General features: G+C 36.8%; 1 long non-coding RNA gene across 1 annotated transcript in view; it reads right to left on the minus strand.

The window, feature by feature from the left end:
• Positions 1-19,657, minus strand: part of LOC125084829 (uncharacterized) — a 132,328-nt gene that overhangs the window by 23,324 nt on the left and 89,347 nt on the right. The window contains exon 4 of the long non-coding RNA XR_007122710.1: positions 19,502-19,586. This is a non-coding gene — a long non-coding RNA (uncharacterized LOC125084829). The remainder of the gene's footprint in view (positions 1-19,501; positions 19,587-19,657) is intronic.

Here is a 19,657-nt window from a genome sequence, read left to right on the forward strand (position 1 = left end):
TAAAGCTGCCAGATGAACATGATCACCTGGTTAATAACTAGGATGTTTTTGGTTGATTTAATTAAAAGTCTGTGTTTAATAGTATTTAAAAAAAAAATATCCTGCCAAAGGGCTTTCCAGAATGACATTTCACATACTCACCAAAAAATGAATGAGAACTGTGCCTTAGTCTCACAATCATTTGATATTGTAACCAACCCCTTCCCAGTCCAATAAGTGAGCAACAGACTCTCATTCAGATCCTTATTTGCATTTCCTTAATGATAAATAACCTGAGTATTTCTTCACAAATGCATTTGGAAACTGCATATCTTCTTTTGTGAAGTGTTTGCTTATATCTTTTGCCTATTTGTACTTTTACTGTTGTTTTTAAAAGTGCTCTAAATATCCTGGATATTTCTTATACATATTTTGAAATTATGTGGTGTGACCAGAAAAAAAGTGAGGGATACTTATACAATTTTTTGAATATTAAATGAAATTTAATATTTCAGACCTGTTGAATATGTAAGCCTGTCATTAATTGAGATATTAACAAATAGTTCCAGAGGTAGCTTTTACATTTCTAGAAATGAGGCATCTTTTTTATTTTTTAATTTCTTTTCAGCATAACAGAATTCACTGTTTTTGCACCACACCCAGTGCTCCATGCAATACGTGCCCTCCTTAATACCCACCACCTGGCTCCCCCAACCTCCAACCCCCCGCCCCTTCAAAACCCTCAGGTTGTTTTTCAGAGTCCATAGTCTCCCACGGTTCACCTCCCCTTCCAATTTCCCTCAACTCCCTTCTCCTCTCCATCTCCCCATGTCCGCCATGTTATTTGTTATGCTTCACAAATAAGTGAAACCATATGATAATTGACTCTCTCTGCTTGACTTATTTCACTCAGCATAATCTCTTCCAGTCCCGTCCATGTTGCTACAAAAGTTGGGTATTCATCCTTTCTGATGGAGGCATAATACTCCATAGTGGATATGGACCACATCTTCCTTATCCATTCATCCATTGAAGGGCGTCTTGGTTCTTTCCACAGTTTGGCGACTGTGGCCATTGCTGCTATAAACATTGGGGTAGAGATGGCCCTTCTTTTCACTACATCTGTATCTTTGGGGTAAATACCCAGTAGTGCAATTGCAGGGTCATAGGGAAGTTCTATTTTTAATTTCTTGAGGAATCTCCACACTGTTCTCCAAAGTGGCTGCACCAACTTGCATTCCCACCAAAGTGTAAGAGGGTTCCCCTTTCTCCACATCCCCTCCAACACACATTGTTTCCTGTCTTGCTAATTTTGGCCATTCTAACTGGTGTAAGGTGGTATCTCAATGTGGTTTTAATTTGAATCTCCCTGATGGCTAGTGATGATGAACATTTTTTCATGTGTCTGATAGCCATTTGTATGTCTTCATTGGAGAAGTGCCTGTTCATATCTTCTGCCCATTTTTTGATATGATTATCTGTTTTGTGTGTGTTAAGTTTGAGAAGTTCTTTATAGATCCTGGATATCAACCTTTTGTCTGTACTGTCATTTGCAAATATCTTCTCCCATTCCGTAGGTTGCCTCTTTGTTTTGTTGACTGCTTCCTTTGCTGTGCAGAAGCTTTTGATCTTGATGAAGTCCCAAAAGTTCATTTTTGTTTTTGTTTCCTTTGCCTTTGGAGACATATCTTGAAAGAAGTTTCTGTGGCTCATATAGAAGAGGTTACTGCCTATGTTCTCCTCTAGGATTCTGATGGATTGCTGTCTCGCGTTGAGGTCTTTTATCCATTTCAAGTTTATCTTTGTGTATGGTATAAGAGAATGGTCGAGTTTCATTCTTCTACATATAGCTGTCCAATTTTCCCAGCACCATATATTGAAGAGGCAGTCTTTTTTCCACTGTATATTTTTTCCTGCTTTGTTGAAGATTATTTGACCATAGAGTTGAGGGTCCATATCTGGGCTCTCTACTCTGTTCCACTGGTCTATGTGTCTGTTTTTATGCCAGTACCATGCTGTCTTGGTGATCACAGCTTTGTAGTAAAGCTTGAAATCAGGTAATGTGATGCCGCCAGTTTTATTTTTGTTTTTCAATATTTCCTTAGCAATTCGGGGTCTCTTCTGATTCCATACAAATTTTTGGATTATTTACTCCAGCTCTTTGAAAAATACCGGTGGAATTTTGATCAGAATGGCATTAAAAGTATAGATTGCTCTAGGCAGTATAGGCATTTTAACAATGCTTATTCTTCCAATCCAAGAGCATGGAATGGTCTTCCGTCTTTTTGGGTCTTCTTCAATTTCTTTCAAGAGTGTTCTGTAGTTCCTCGAGTACAGATCTTTTACCTCTTTGGTTAGGTTTATTCCCAGGTATCTTATGGTTCTTGGTGCTATAGTAAATGGAATCGATTCTCTAATTTCCCTTTCTGTATTTTCATTGTTAGTGTATAAGAAAGCCACAGATATCTGTATATTGACTTTGTATCCTGCCACGTTACTGAATTGCTGTATGAGTTCTAGTAGTTTGGAAGTGGAGTCTTTTGGGTTTTCCATATAAAGAATCATGTCATCTGCGAAGAGAGAGAGTTTGACTTCTTCATTGCCAATTTGGATACCTTTTATTTCTCTTTGTTGTCTGATTGCTGTTGCTAGGACTTCTAATACTATGTTGAACAAGAGTGGTGAGAGTGGACATCCTTGTCGTATTCCTGATCTCAACGGAAAGGCTGTGAGCTTTTTCCCATTGAGGATGATACTTGCTGTGGGTCTTTCATAGACAGATTTTATGAAGTTCAGGAATGTTCCCTCTATCCCTATACTTTGAAGCATTTTAATCTGGAACAGATTCTGGATTTTGTCAAATGCTTTTTCTGCATCAACTGAGAGGACCATGTGGTTCTTCTCTCTTCTCTTATTGATTTGTTCTATCACATTGATCGGTTTGCGAATGTTGAACCATCCTTGTAACCCAGGGATGAATACCACCTGGTCATGGTGGATAATCTTTTTAATGTGCTGTTGGATCCTGTTTGCTACGATCTTGTTGAGAATCTTAGCATCCATATTCATCAGTGATATTGGTCTGAAATTCTCCTTTTTGGTAGGGTCTTTCCCTGGTTTGGGGATCAGGGTAATGCTGGCTTCATAAAAGGAGTCTGGAAGTTTTCCTTCTGCTTCCATTTTTTGAAACAGCTTCAGGAGAACAGGTGATATTTCTTCTCTGAAAGTTTGGTAGAATTCTCCAGGGAATTCGTCAGGTCCTGGGCTCTTGTTTTTTGGGAGGTTTTTGATTACTGCTTCAATCTCGTCACTAGATATCGGTCTATTCAGGTTGTCAATTTCTTCCTCGTTCAATTTTGGGAGTTTATAGTTTTCCAGGAATGCATCCATTTCATCTAGGTTGCTTAACTTATTGGCATATAACTGTTGATAATAACTTCTGATGATTGTTTCTACTTCCTTGGTGTTAGTTGTGATCTCTCCCTTTTCATTCATAATTTTATTAATTTGAGTTTTCTCTCTTTTCTTTTGGATTAGTGTGGCCAATGGTTTATTGATCTTATTGATTCTTTCAAAAAAGCAGCTTCTAGTTTCATTGATATGTTCTACTGTATCTCTAGTTTCTACCTCATTGATCTCTGCTCTAATCTTGATTATTTCCCTTCTTATGTGTGGAGTTGGTTTGATTTGTTGTTGATTCTCCAGTTCTTTACGGTGCAGAGATAGCTGGTGTAGTCTGGATTTTTCTTTTCTTTTTTTCTTTTTTCTTTTTTTTTTTTTTTAGGGAGGCTTGGATGGCTACATATTTCCCCCTTAGGACTGCCTTTGCTGTATCCCATAGGTTTTGGACCGAAGTGTCTTCATTCTCATTGGTTTCCATGAATTGTTTAAGTTCTTCTTTGATCTCCTGGTTGATCTGAGCATTCTTAAGCAAGGTGGTCTTTAGCTTCCAGGTGTTTGAGTTCCTTCCAAACTTTTCCTTGTGATTGAGCTCCAGTTTCAAAGCAATGTGATCTGAGAATATGCAGGGAATAATCTCAGTCTTTTGGTATCGGTTGAGTCCTGATTTGTGACCCAGTATGTGGTCTATTCTGGAGAAGGTTCCATGTGCACTTGAGAAGAATGAGTATTCTGTTGTTTTAGGGTGGAATGTTCTGTATATATCTATGAGGTCCATTTGGTCCAATGTGTCATTCAATGCTCGTTTCTTTATTGATTTTCTGCTTGGATGATCTATTACTGAGAGAGGCGTGTTAAGATCTCCTACTATTAATGTATTCATATCAATATGACTCTTTATCTTGATTAATAGTTTTCTTATGTAATTGGCTGTTCCCATATTGGGGGCATAGATATATTTACAATTGTTAGATCATCTTGGCGGATAGTGCCTTTAAGAATTATGTAGTGTCCTTCTTTATCTCTGACTACAGTCTTTAGTTTAAAATCTAATTTATCTGAATTGAGAATCGCTACCCTGGCCTTCTTTTGAGGCCCATTGGCATGAAAGATGCTTCTCCATCCCTTCACTTGCAGTCTGGGTGTATCCTTAGGTTCAAAATGGGTCTCTTGTAGATAACATATGTTATTTTATGGGGGCATTTGGGCCATTCCCATTGAGAGTGATTATTGATAGATACATTTTTATTGACATTGTGTTACCTTTGAAGTCTTTCTTTCTGTAGATTGTCTCTATATTTCTGTCAATGGTATTCTTAGGATTTCTCCTCTTTTATAGAACCCCTCTTAATATTTCCTGCAGTGTTGGCTTGGTGGTCGCATACTCTTTTAAGCTTTGCTGGTCTTGGAAACTCGTTATCTCTCCATCCATTTTGAATGTCAGTCTTGCTGGATAAAGTATTCTTGGCTGCATGTTCTTCTCATTTAGTGCCCTGAATATATCTTGCCAGCCCTTTCTGGCTTGCCAGGTTTCTGTGGACAGGTCTGATGTTATTCTGATGGGCTTTCCTCTGTACGTAAAGAGCTTCTTTGTCCTAGCTGCCTTCATGAGGGCCTGCCTACAGTTATAATTCTTCATTCTTGCTATTAGGAGTCTCAAGGACTTTTGAGAATCTATAATCTTGGGGGGAGACCATTCTGCCTCTAGTACATGAACGCTGGTTCCATTCGCAAGACTGGGAAAATTTTCATGGAGAACTTGTTCCACTATATCTTCTAGACTTCTTTCTCCTCCCCTTCAGGGATTCCAATAATTCTGACATTGGAACATTTCATGGCATCATTTATTTCCCTGATTCTGTTTTCATGGCTTCTAAGCTGTTTGTTCCAGGCTTCCTCCTGATCCTTTCTATCTGTTTGTCCTCCAGATCACTAATTCTATCTTCCGTCTCGATTACCCTAGCTCTTAGAGAATTTAGATTAGATTGAAACTTATTGAGAGCATTGTGAACATCATCCCTTATGGCTTTCAGTTCTGCCCTAACATTGTGAACATCATCCCTGGTGGCTTTCAGTTCTGCCCTAATCGATTCTGTTTGGTCATCCATGGCTTTCTCCAACCTAGCTATTGCCTGGATAATTGTTAGCCTGAATTCCCTTTCTGACATATTGTCTATGTCGGTAGCCATTAGCTCTGTCGATAGCCATCCTCTGAATTTTTCTTCTGTTGGGCATTCCTCCTCCTAGTCATTTTGGTGAGAGATGGCTGTACGGATGTAGCTGGATGTATCAACCATGGTGCACTCAAGGTGTACCCTGGAACACTTCTGAGCTATCAGGATTCCCCACCCAAATGAGAGAAAAAAGAAAAAAAAAAAGAAAAGAAAAGAGAGAGACAGGAAAAAAGGGGAAGATAAAAGAGAAGACTCAGCCCAAATGGGCCCCGAGGTAAGATTTATGAAGTATACAAACAAAAACAGACAAACAAAAAGACTGATAAAGGTATATGACAAGAGAAAAAAAAAATATATATATAAGCAAAAAGAAAAAAAAAAGAACCTCATCAAAAAGAACCCCAAGTATAAGATTTATATACTATCAGGAGAAACACAAATACACAGAAACACTGGCAGAAGAAAAAGATGGGAGAGTGGTTATAAATTCTCAGTGTGGGCGAGGAAGGTTATTTTTATTCTTCCTGGATGTATCTTGATATCTTTGTTAAAGGACTCAACTTTCCTAAGATAAAGGGGAATCAAAAATTGGTTTACTTATAGGGGTAGCACTGATTTGGGAAAGGGGATCACCTTGAAGTTTAACTCTATGTGAATATTAAAAAATAAAAATAAAAAAAGAATAAACTAAACTGAACTAAACTAAAATTTAAAAAAAATTAAAAAATAGAAAAGCAAAAGAAAAACACGGGTATATGTATCAAAAAGTTCAGGTTAAAAGGTTATTATGGAATTTGAAATACTGGACATCTCATTGTGATGGTAAATAGGTTAAAAAATTATCTATATAAAACAAATGAACCAGAATAGTGGGAACGAATTAAAAATAAAAGTTGTATCTGTGAAGTAGTGGTGGTTGTTCTTTTGTCGTCTTTTTTTTTTTTTTTTCTGATTGGTTTTTCTGGGGGAGGGTCCTGCCACATGGGTTTTCAGGCAATGTTCCCTGATTTAAGTCCTCCTGCCCCCCTCAAGGGGGTGAACTCTGAGGAAACCGGTCTTTCAGGCTTTTGTTCTCTGGAGGTTTTTATGTTTGTTTGTTCGTTTTTTTTTCCTCTTGCCTTGACAGCTTTTGATGGTTTTTGGAGATTTAGAGGAAAGCAAACTGCACCCTGACCTCCCTCTCAGATAGAAGCCTCAGTTTTTTCCCCTCTGGGTGCTTCAGAGCACATAAGTTCCCCCTGGGCTGCTGGCTGAGCACGTTCCGAGCCGTGGTCCCTGGGGACACAGGAACTCCTGCTTGTACCTAAAACCACGACAGCGGCGGCTATCTGGGCAGCTCCAGACCGCCAGAGAGGTTCCAAGCAGCGATCGCACACTGAGTTTTCCCGCTGGCCCGGGCTGGGAGTGCCTGGTCTTTCTGGGTCTGAGAGCGCCCAGCTGGTGCTTGTGCACACCTCTCTAAGGGGAGGGTGTGGGGTGAGCGCGTCTCAGGCTCTGATAGCATGGCACAGCGCTCGCATGGAGAGCGCAAAAAGGCTGTGCTTCTGCTGGCTGGTGAGGCTCCCAGCCCCTCACAGGAGCCGGACCCCACGCGTTCTCAGGGGCACTGGCGGCTCAGGGACCAGGACCTGGTTTCTCCACGCACTCTCTCTGGCTCAGCGCCAGGGGTGGCTGTCCTGGGTCCGGGGACTTAAGCCCTGTCCCTAACCGCCCTGATTCTCACAATCTCCCCCTGCGATCCTTTGCTCTTTTTGAGTGCTTTCAACCAGACTCCAAGTTAATGCTGGTCCCCAGATGCAGGGCACTCTCGTATTGGGGTATTACTTTCCAATCGGTCAGCTCTGGTGGCTCCCTCCCTCTTTTGTTTATCTTCCGATATCAGTCCGATGTTCCCACTCCGCTTTACCTACCCACTGGCATCTTCTGCCCCTGTAAGATCCAGATGTGTATAATTCTGATCTCAGGCTGATTTCATGGGTGATCGGGGTTCTTTGGTAGATAATCAGCTCACTTTAGGGTAGAGATTGAAATGGCACCTCCTCCTACTTCCCCGCCATCTTGTCTCCCCGGGATACTTATACAATTAATGAACATAAATGGGAAGTGTTCTTAATCCAAAATAGTTTCCTTTAATGGGTAACGTTTCCTCATGAATTTCAAAACTTGATTGTTATTTCATAATCAAAACACATCCAAGTATAAAAGAAAAGGAACCCTTTGTGGAGCTATGTCAAATTATTTGGGCAATTTCAGAAAAAGAATATTTAATATATGCTTGGCATTTGCCAAAATCCTTTTAATTAATCATAAAATTTGGTGTTGGATAGGATCTATAATTCATATAATTCTATGTTGACAATTTCAACTCTTTGTGTAAGCTCTATTTCCTATTTGATCAAATGAGGCTATGATAACAAAATATGACAAAGAGATAATAACAAGAAGGTATAAATATAGGCTAATATTATTCAAAACACTAACACAAAAGTCCTTAACAAAATGTCAGAAAACAGTACAGAAACATATGAAAACAAAATAATATATTATAGCTAATTTGAACCTAATTTCACAAACCCAAACTAGGTTTAGAATTCCAGGATTTTTCACTGTTCTTCACTGTAAATCATCAAAGTGAGAACATAGATATTTATTTAATTATTTATAGATATATCTCTAAATAAATAAAAAATATTTATATATATGTATAAATATCTAGATAGATAGGTATCTGCCATGTTTTCTTTATCAATTCATCAGTCAATGGACACTTGGGCTCTTTTCATAATTTGGTTATTGTTGATAATGTTATTATAAACCATGGGGTGTATGTATCCCTTTGAATTAGTATTTTCGCATTATTTGGGTACTTAGTAGTGTTATTGCTGGATTATAGGGTAGTTTCTTTTCTTTTTAAAGATTTTATTTAGGTATTTGACAGACAGAGATCACAAGTAGGCAGAGAGGCAGGCAGAGAGAGAGGAGGAAGCTGGTTCCCAGCTGAGCAGAGAGCCCAATGCAGGGCTCAATTAGGGTAGTTTTTTTTTAAACGATTGTATTTTTTGTTTGTTTGTTTGTTTTAGAGAGAGAGCATGAGTGGGGGGAGGAAGAGAGTGAGGGAAAGAGAAGCTTGAGCAGACTCTGTGCTGAGCTGATAGCCCCACATGGTGCTCAGTCTTACAACCCTGAGTTCATGACCTGATCCGAAAACAAGATTCGGATGTTTAACTAACCTAGCCACACAGATGCCTCTAGGGTAGTAATATTTTCAACTTAAAAAATAATTAAAATTTTTTTCCTAACTTTTCGAGGAACTTTATACTGATACCAAAGTGTCTGCACTACTTTGTATTCCTAGCAACAGAGCAAGCATGTTCCCCTTTTTCCACATCCTTGCTACCCCTCGTTTCTTGTCTTGTTGATTTTAGCCATTCTGACAGGCTTGAGGTGTTATCACATTGTGGTTTGTATGTCTTCATTGGGAAAATGTTCATATCTTCTGCCCATTATAATTGGGTTACTTATTTTGGGGATATTGAGTTTTAAAAGTTCTTTATATATTTTAGATATTAACGCTTTATCAGATTTGTCATTTGCAAATATCTTCTTCAATCCATAGCCTTCCTTTTAGTTTTGTCAATTGTTTCCTTTGCTGTGCAGAAGTTTTTATTTTGATGAATTCCCAAAGGTTTATTTATTTCCCTTGCCTCAGGAAACATATCTAATAAGAAGTTGTTGAAGAAGTTATTGCCTGTGTTCTTTTTTTTTTTTTTATTTAATTTAATTGTTCCAAGATTCCTTGTTTATGCACCATACCAGTGCTCCATGCAATACGTGCCCTCCATAATACCCACCACTAGGCTCACCCAACCCCCCACTCCAAAACCCTCAGTTTGTTTCTCAAAGCCCCCTCCAGTTTCCCCCAATTCACTACCTGGGTTCTTTTCTAGGATTTTTATGGTTTCAGGTCTCACATTTAGGTCTTTGATCTACTTTGAATTTATTTTTGTGTATGGTATAAGAAAGTGGTCCAGTTTCGTTCTTAAAAAAAAAAAATATATATATATATATATATTTGTCAGAGAGAGAGAGCGCTCACAAGCTGGGGGAGAGCAGGCAGAGGAAGAAGCAGGCTCACCTCACCAAGCCTTATGTGGGATCCAGGATCGTGGGACAATGACCCAAAGCCAAAGGCAGACACTTAAAAAGCTGAACCATCCAGGTGTCCCTCCAGTTTCATTCTTTGGCATGTTGCTGTGCAGTTTTCTCAACACCATTTATTGAAGAGACCATGTTTTTCCCCTTGGATATTCTTTTCTGTTTTGTTGAAGATTAATTGACTGTATGGTTCGAGCTACATTTCTATTCTGTGGGTTTTATATTCTACTCTATTGGTCTATGTGTCTATTTTTGTACCAGTAGCATACTGTCTTGATCACTATAACTTTGTAATATAACTTGAAGTCTGGAATTGTGATGTCTCTAGCTTTGTTTTTTCTTTTTCAAAGTTGCTTTGGCTATTTGGAGTCTTATGGTTCCATAAAAGGATTAGGATTATTTATTCTAGCTCTGTGAAAAGAAACTGTTGGTATTTTGATAGGAATTTGATAGGAATACATTAAATATGTAACTTGCTTTGGGTGGTATAGGCATTTTAACATTATTTTTTCAATCCATGAGCACGGACTGTCTTTCCATTTTTCTGTGCCATCTTCATTCTTTCATCAGTGTTTTATAGTTTGCACAGTACAGGTCTTTTGTCTCTTTGGTTAGGTTTATCGCTAGATATCTTATTGTTTTTGATGCAACTGTAAATGGGATAGTTTTCTTAATTTTTTTTTCTGCTGGTTCATTATTGGTGTCTGCAAATGCAACAGCTCAAAGCTTTTAGAAAATTAGGAATATGTGGGAAAGGAATAGTGTTATTGGCCTTTCCACAGCCTTTTCTATAGCTTATAGAACCCCTCCCTCAAAGGTAACGTGTTGGATCAAAATTTAACAATGGTCCTGATGAATTTGCTATGTGCTGACAGAAATTGTTCATTGAATAATGTCTTACTGACAAGGTGCAGCCACCCAGAAAAACAGAAACAGGTAACATGCCGATGTGGGGCTATGTATTTAGCAATCAGTAGAAGCTGAAGAGACTACAGATCTGATGCGTTTTCTGAGCTGAGATGGTTGATATCCACTCAGAGCCAACTGTATTGACAATGTGATCCCTAAGCATATAGCTTTGGAAAATCGGAAGCTGCACATGGGGATCAAGAATCCTCTGCTCTGTTAATCACTATGCGTCTGTGTTGTCTCTCTTTACTATTTCTTAAAGCTATATAATAAACTTGGTGATGAGTGAAGCCCATAGCATCCCATGAATTTGAGGATAAGTTTAATTGTGCCTTTACTGATCATTCAAACCATGAAATAATTGATGAAGGAAATATCCTAAGTTCACTAAGAAGTCATCTTCAAAAAATAAACAATATATTTAATATTGAAAAATTTAAAGCTTTCACATCTGAGTTTAATATTCAGATAAGAAAGGGCACTACAACATCTGTTCATTATTTTACTTCAGGTACTCACCAGTGTAATGAAAGACAAAGGAAAACTACAAAGAATGAAAAGGAGGCATTAATATTGTCACTTTCACAGATAATGGAATCATATATGTAGAAAAATTTAAAATCTACATATAAAATATTAAATGTAACAAATGGGTTTAACATGAAACCATATCTATAGCCAAAAATAAGTTCACCATTAGGAAAAATTAAAAAACAAAAAAAACTTAAATATTTACAGAGGCATCAAACCATGTAAGAAAGAGCATAACAAAACCATAATTTAAAAAATCAGGAGAAAAACTAAAGTGATTCTAAATAAATAAAGCAATGTATCATGTAACTAAATTAGATGTTTCAAAGTGGTAGAAATACCATTTTTTCTCAAATTGATCTATGGATTCAATATGATGTTAATCAAAATTCTAACAGGATTTATAAAAATTTTAAGCTAATTATAAATTTTTGTTATTAAAAATCAAGGGACCAAATTCAGCCTAAACAACTTTGAAGAAAATTTTAAAAGTTGAGGACCTATTTTACCAGATGTTATAATTTATTATAATGGCATTAATTAGTACAGTGTGATATTGGTACAAATATAGACAAATCAAACTATAGAACTTAATAGAGAATTCAAAAACACAGCTGCACATATACAGACACTAGATTTTATTTTTGACAAGACCGTGAAGAGCAGTAAGGAAATGACAGTGCTTTTAATAAATATTGCTGGGTCAGTTGGATAACTAGGTGGAGAAAAAGAAAATTTCATTTCAGGATAATGCCATGCTCCAGATTCAGGATTAGCAAACTTTTTTACAGGCAAGATAACAAATGTCTTGTGCTTTGGGGACAAGTGATATCCACGGATATCATACAGGCACTTTTACAGCCACTCAACTATTTAAAAATGTAGAAACCATTTTTAGCTCATGGGACACACACACATACACACACACAGAGGAACCAGGCACTTGGCCAGATTTGGCTCTTGAGTTTGCTGATTAGCCAATGAGAAAAGGACAGACTACTCAGTATAAAAATGGGCAAAGACCTTGAACAGCCACTTCATAAAGATGATCTCTATATGCTCAAAATCACAAGTAATTAGAGAAATGCCAATTAAGTCTAAATAGATTCTATTACATACCTCCAAGACAGGCATGCATCAACACTACTGACAATATCACACAGGTTGGGGGAGCGGGTACTAGAAAGTTTTCATATGAGTAGAAGCACAAATTAATACACAATTGGGAAAATGTTTTATGTTTTTACTTAACTTGATTATGTGCACACCAAAATACTTAACAATTTTACTTTTAGGCAAGCACCCAACAAATGTGGATGCATATTTGATTCAATGTACATGTACAAGGATGATTATAGTAGCATTGTTTGTAATCAACACAATCTCGAAAAGCTCTAGTGTCTACTTACAATAGGAACGATAAATACTTTAAGTGGGTGGTAGAATAGTATAGAGTAATGAAAATGAGAAAACTGCTGCTGAACATGAAAATAAATTTCACAAACATCATGTTGAGCAAAAGAAATCAGCACAAAATGATATCTATAATTAAATTCATTTTTCTAAAGTAAAAGATAAATAAACAGGCAAAATTCAACCTATGGTGTTTGATCTCAGAATAGTACTTATTTTTGGGAGAAAAAAGGGAAATCTCAAGCCTTGAGATTACATTGTTATACATTATTATTTTTATTATCTTTTTTGAAGTTTTACGGTAAAATAATTAAAGATAGAAATTGAAGAAATCAGCGAACCAATTCTAAGCAGATAACATTCAAGAAAAGCACTTTACAGCAGAATTTTCCAAGGGGGTCAAATTAAAAATGTCATAGTAATGCTATCAAAAATTGTCAGTAGGTAGCCCTATCAAAGGTACCCCCCAAATTACTTCCTATGAGTTTATAAAAAATCACTACAGTTTGACCATTTATACATTTTTTTTTAAAGATTTTATTATCTGACAAAGAGAGACACAGTGAGAGAGGGAACACAAGCAGGGTGAGTGGGAGAGGGAGAAGCAGGCTTCCCGCCCAGCAGGGAGCCGGATGTGGGGCTTGAACCCAAGACCCTGGGATCATGCCCTGAGCCGAAGGCAGACACTTAATGACTGAGCCACCTAGGCGCCCCTTGACCATTTGTAAATTTTTAAAAAGCTTCTGAGGCAAGTAGAAAGATATCTGGGTTATTAAAAAAATGTACTTTTGGTAGCTCAAATCTTGAAATAGCTATGAGATGCCAGTTCTTAATATTTTCAATCATAAAAAAATATGATTGGCTAAAAGTAAAATTTTAAACATAATTTTATAGATAGACTTTTATGATGTCTGCATGAAGATGAATTTTGTACTTAAATAAGTTACACTAAAGCAATCAATTGCATCACTACCCAAAGGTACTTGTGTGCAAGGCTGCAACATGAAAACAATATGAAATGCTCTGCTCTACCATTTCTAGGACAAATAGAATGTGAAAAAAAAAAAAAAGCAAAAATAACAAGAAACTCTGTTTTCAATTCTAAGTCACAGACTTCTAGGAATCTGTGATAGATGTTCCTTAGTTTTGGATCATCTAGAAATGGACCATAAGTAAAGGGTTAGAGTACAGCCTAGCAGGTCATCCCAGGAAACACTGGTAATGCGTAATGGAATTGAGGCAATAAAGAGAGGGAAGCCAGGGAAAGCTGCTATCAAGACAGTCACAACATTTTGACAACTGGGGTTCAATCAATCTGGTCAACTCTGGGAGACAGTGTACATTATGGCTTGCAGTCCCCTCAACCAAAGTAAGGAGAAAACAGATATATTCATCCACCAAATCCCTGTCTATCCTTGGTTTAGCACTGCTTCTGAAAGCATTAAATTGCTGGTGTTTTCAGGTTGACCTGCACAGATTCCCAGTGTCTCTCTGGAGCCAGGTAAAAATTCTGCAGCAATAATCCACACATGATTGCAGCAAGCAGCCTTTGACAGGTTAAAGGTGAAGGTGGAAGAGATACAACAGGTCACTGACAAGGTCTGTTACCACTGCACACCACGTTGTACATTCATGTCAGGAATATTCTGCCCTTTCATTGATGTTCCAAAGTGCACATGTAACAATTAAAAATAATTAATTACAGTAGTAGGATGAGTGAAAGAAGCTAAGTTCCCTGCTATTGAAGGTGATCTTGAGAATGTAAGTAATATTCAAAACTTCCCTCCTCTACCATCTATTCCATTTCTCTTATCTTTGGTGTATTTACTGGTTTAAGTTGCTTATCAAATGGAGTACCCAGATCTTCTTCCTTTGTGGTCTAAACCCCTGGTTATTCTGCCTTGTAGGACCATGGCAGTTGTCAATTCCTGTTTTTGTTATAGAAACACTCTTCTTTGTCTTCACTGTATGGTAACGACCCTGTATACTAATATGCAACATGAAAACAATATGAAATGAATTCCTTCATTTCATATACTAATTCCTTTTTCTCCTCCTTCTACTGGTAGGAATAGCCTAAAATAACTACACAGAGAGTATACTTCAGATTTAACAATTCCCTTACTCTTAGCTTTGGTAAAGCATCCCATTTGGAAATAGCAGAACCTATTATAAATTTAGGAAGAACAAACTCCTCAACTGTTTCACTGGGAATGCTGGTGAAAAGGGCCCATCTTTACTTTCACTCCTTGGATTTAGGACCCATGAAATTTAGTGAATGGTCATTGGTTCAATGTATATATCACATGTTGAAGAATAATATCCTAAACCCTCAGAGTATCATCCCCAAGCTGGTATCTTAACTAAACATTCTAATGTTGTATTCAGTTGAATGCTTTATGGGTAAACCAGAGAATTCAATGTGTATTTATTATCACATGCCTATAATTACAAGTCCCTTGGTAAGAGTGACATGCAGGATCCAACAGTAAGAGATACAACACTTGGATAATTGTGCTGGTTGAGACACTGCATAAGCAAGTCCACACCAAAAATAGATATACATCTCAAAGATTAATTACTTCCCTGTCCAGAATTAAAATTTTCCAATGAAATCAACTTTCATTGAATTGGTTAATCAGACTCCTCAAAGGATAGTACCTTTTAATGGCTCAACATCGGTCTATTATGCCGACACCTTCGCCCATCATGGATTTAGGTAGATCAGCTATGGGGTCATTGCACAAGCCCTAGAATGCCCAAGCGGAATCCATAAACAGAAGTGTGGTAACATAGGCTGGATCAGTCATGCTATCGATCTGGCTGTTCAGGTTATTCCTTCTGGTGAAATGCTCTCTAGGAAGCTGATATGAGACCCACCCAACAACATTACACACATGCTAACCTCCACATCTGAATCCACACATTTTTCTGAATTCATTAGTTCCAAATCATTTGATCTTCTTCTTTCCAGTTCCTGATTAAACAAAAAGCTATTGAACACTACCCAGAATTCATGAATATCTTTACCACAGCCCACTTTCTCCACCTATAGCAAGCTGATGAAAAGGCATCTCTACAGAGTAACTCACAGCATAGCATCTGGCTCTAAGTGAGGGAAGTTGGGAGTTGGGAGCTAGAGTTGGGAGCTAGAGGCTGTCTGTAATTTAATTTTGAAAAATAGATATCCTGTCAAAATTTCCATCTTCTATTCATTCCATTAAGCCCCAAATCAGGAGAATTACACAAAACCGTGAATATTAGGAAACAGTGGTCAATGGGGGTCATTTAATAAGCTGTCTATCACAATAAAATTAATCTTTTCAAAAAAAGCATTTGATAGTTTTCAATATCTAATTGTGAATATTAATAATATTTTTGATAATGATAATCATTTTTAAAAGATTTTATTTATTTATTTGACAGAAAGAGAGGAATCACAAGTAGGCAGAGAGGCAGGCAGAGAGAGGGGGGGAAGCAGGCTCCCTGCTGAGCAGAGAGCCCAATACGGGCCTCGATCCCAGGACCCTGAGATCATGACCTGAGCCGAAGGCAGAGGCTCAACTCACTGAGCCACCCAGGCGCCCCTGATAATCATTATTATTATTAACTTTAAAAAAACTAAAAATACTAGCAATACTAAGATCATCAACAAGATGAAAATGTCCACTTTTACTAATTCTAGTCATCATTATACTGGGAGTTCTAAATACAAAGTAAGAAGAGGGGGAGAAAAGGCACAAATACTGCAAAGCAAAGAACAACTGTCAATATTTGCAGATATATTGTGTCTGTAGACAACACAAAGGAATACACATATAGAATATTAAATTTAATAAGAAAGATTGGAATAGTGACTGGAAATGGTATTAATTCAAAAAAATTTAATTGGTATTCCTATATACCAGCTATGTACAATTAGAAAATTAAATTTTAGAAGATTTCTCATTTAAAATAGCAATAATCCATATGAGTTAATTTTCTTAGAAATCAACCAACAAAGAAAATTTTGTGGATATAATTTTGACTATCTAAACTCACTAAACAAAATTAAATAAATTGAGTGGGATATAACATTTTCATGGATTTCATGAACACATATGTCATATATAAATTCTCTACAGAAGTATATATATATATGTATATATGTTAAAGTATATATAAGTTAAATTAAAATTTGAATCACAATCTCAAGAGATTTTTGTGTACGATTTGTCAAGATAATTCTAAAAGCACAACAATTGCCAAGAACAAGACAAAAGTTTTGTTTCACCAGTAATCAAGATATATTTTAAAACACTAATAGTTTAAACAGTATGATATTGGTGCAGCGATATAGAAATGGACAAAAAAAATAGTATGTATTGCATGGAGCACTGGGTGTGGTGCATAAACAATGAATTTTGGAACACTTAAAAAAATTTAAATTAAATTTTAAAAAAGTGCTTAAAGAAAACCTGGAAGTATTGCCATGGATATATGTATGACAAAGGTGGCAAGGTAGGTTAGTGGTTAAAGAATGATGTTTTAATACACAGTTCTAATGGTTGTATATCCTTATATTAAACTATGAGATTGTACCCATATTTCATACCATAGCACATAAATTATGTCCAGGGGAAGAAGTGGAGGAAAATGGATAATTTCCACTAGTTAAAACTGAAGTCTGTGGAAAATAGTAAAGTCAAATGACATACTGGTTCTACCAAAACAGAAAAGAGCAAAACAAACTCAAAGTAAGCAGAGAAATAAAATAATAAGGATTATGGTGGAAATGGAGAACAGGAAAACAACAGAGGAAAGTAACAAAAACCAAGTTGGCTCTTCTAAAAGATACTGCCAACAAAATCTGACAATCCTATATTCAGACTGAGACAACAGAGAGAAGACTCAAATAACTAAAATCAGGCATGAAAGAAGGGATACTATTACTATCCTGATAGTTTTTTGTTTTTTTTTTTAAGTTACCCTGAACACTTGCATGCCATTGAATTAAATAGCCTGGTCCACAAAGAAATGAATTCAGAAATTAAGAGCAAAGATTTAGAAACTATTATAACAATTTGACCAAGTGATTTGTATCTGTTGATCTAACAACCATTGGGGACTTTATTTTATATATTATTTTACATTTCTTTTTCTAGCAATTCATTTATAGTGTATCTTACTAATTTTAGTAATTTGTAATTTCCTAACTACTGAATAAACCTAAACTGGTAATTTAGTATTATTAGTAAATAGTCTATTGTAATTACTAATAACTAATTTCCTATTCCATGAAGGATTTGAAATTTAAAATAAATATGTTCCTTCATCAAGGCTAGCTGGAGCTCTGATCTAAGGAATATGAATCTGAGCTGCCTGTTATAGAAGGGTACTTCATCAATGCCTGGGGAATTTATAATTTGCTTATAGACTTACACAGTAAATGAAATTCTTGGAGCCATTAGACTAGCATGCCTGTTGAAGTATCCCTTATGCTAGATGTTTAACTACTTCATACACGTCTCCTTATTTTGCACATGGAGCAGGTGACAAGCCGTTGATGGATCGTTTGATAACAGTAATGACAGTATTGAGAACAGCATTGATAAAAGAACCCTCAAATTTCCTCTTTAACAACTATTTCACCTCTCAGCTGGGGAGAAAGTCTTCAAAAGCTCAAGTTACTGTAGAACTGGCCTGGCATGAGGCCATCCCTGTAACTCCCTCAGCAGGCTGTTACCAGGTGAAAATGTGCTTTGTTCTGTGACTCTGAGGGCCATTTCCACACTATGTAAAGAGGAAGCCAGAGCCCTGACAACAGACAGCCTCTTCCCTCCTGATTTCTTTAACCTGGGGGTGTTGACACCAATAGGCTGTGAATCCATGAGAGTGTTATCCTTGGCAGACCTTCTTCAATAGTTGTTACCATTAGCATTTTAATAAAGCCTGGACAGCACTCATTTCGATACATCAGTTTTTGTTTTTAAGATTTTATTTATTTGACAGATGGAGATCACAAGTAGGCAGAGAAGCAGGCAGAGAGAGAAGGGGAAGCACGCTCCCCGCTGAGCAGAGAGCCCCATGCGGGGCTTGATCCCAGGACCCTGGGATCATGACCGGAGCCAAAGGCAGAGGCTTTAACCCACTGAGCCACCCAGGTGCCCCAATATATCAGTTTTGTAAGAATGTCTATGACCTCAAATTTCCCAACATTTTTCTGAATATTTTGAATATAAAACATATTCTATGTTGTTTTGACACCATCATAGATGACTTAGAGACTTATAAGGACGTGTTGGGATAGCCAGTGATGAGGTAAGCAAGAGGTTATAAATGGGGAAGTGAAAATCCACAAGAGTTTGGCAGAAATCTGGGCCACACGTTATCTGAGGCTCTCTGTTGCAGGAGAGGTGAGACCAAGAGATCTTCATGTATTATTATTTTGGTTTGACAGATTGCAGGTAAATTTAAAAAAAAATAAAATAAAATAGCAAAATCAAATCAAATCAATGTGTGAAACTTTCAGTCATATATTTTGAATCTGTAAGAGATTCTGTTTAGCAACTTTGAAAGGTTCCATGGAGTATCCTTAAGCTAACTATTCCAATCTAAAGAACCAAAAGCCCATGTTTGTAGAATGAAAAATTAAATGCAGCAGCCTCACCTAAAATGATCTCAAGAGGTTCTGAAGGGCTAAGCTATGTTGAAATTCAAGAAATTGCTGCAGAAATTTTGATTTTTCCCCATTAGTGCAGTTGTTTGTGCAATTAGCTAAATGATCCCAAATTGAGGTCCCATAGTTGTACTAGAGATGTAAAGAAAACAGCATGAGGTCACTGACTGAGCTGACAAAAATACATATAATCAATAAGGACACAGGAAGATCTATCCGAGAAATATTATAAAATTAATTATTGGCTTTGGCCATCAGAGATGTTGACAAAGCAAAAACTTACCACAGAATAATCTTTCCTTCTTTCTTTTTCTTTCTGGTGAATTTCCCAAGGCAGATATTTGATTGTTTGCTTTCTATCTTCTTGCCTTATAAGAAAATTTAAAAAATAAGTTAATAAGTAAATTGTTTTATTTATATTCTAATTAGAAATATATAA

Source organism: Lutra lutra, chromosome 14 (genome assembly GCF_902655055.1).
Source record: "Lutra lutra chromosome 14, mLutLut1.2, whole genome shotgun sequence".
Lineage (NCBI taxonomy): Eukaryota > Metazoa > Chordata > Mammalia > Carnivora > Mustelidae > Lutra > Lutra lutra.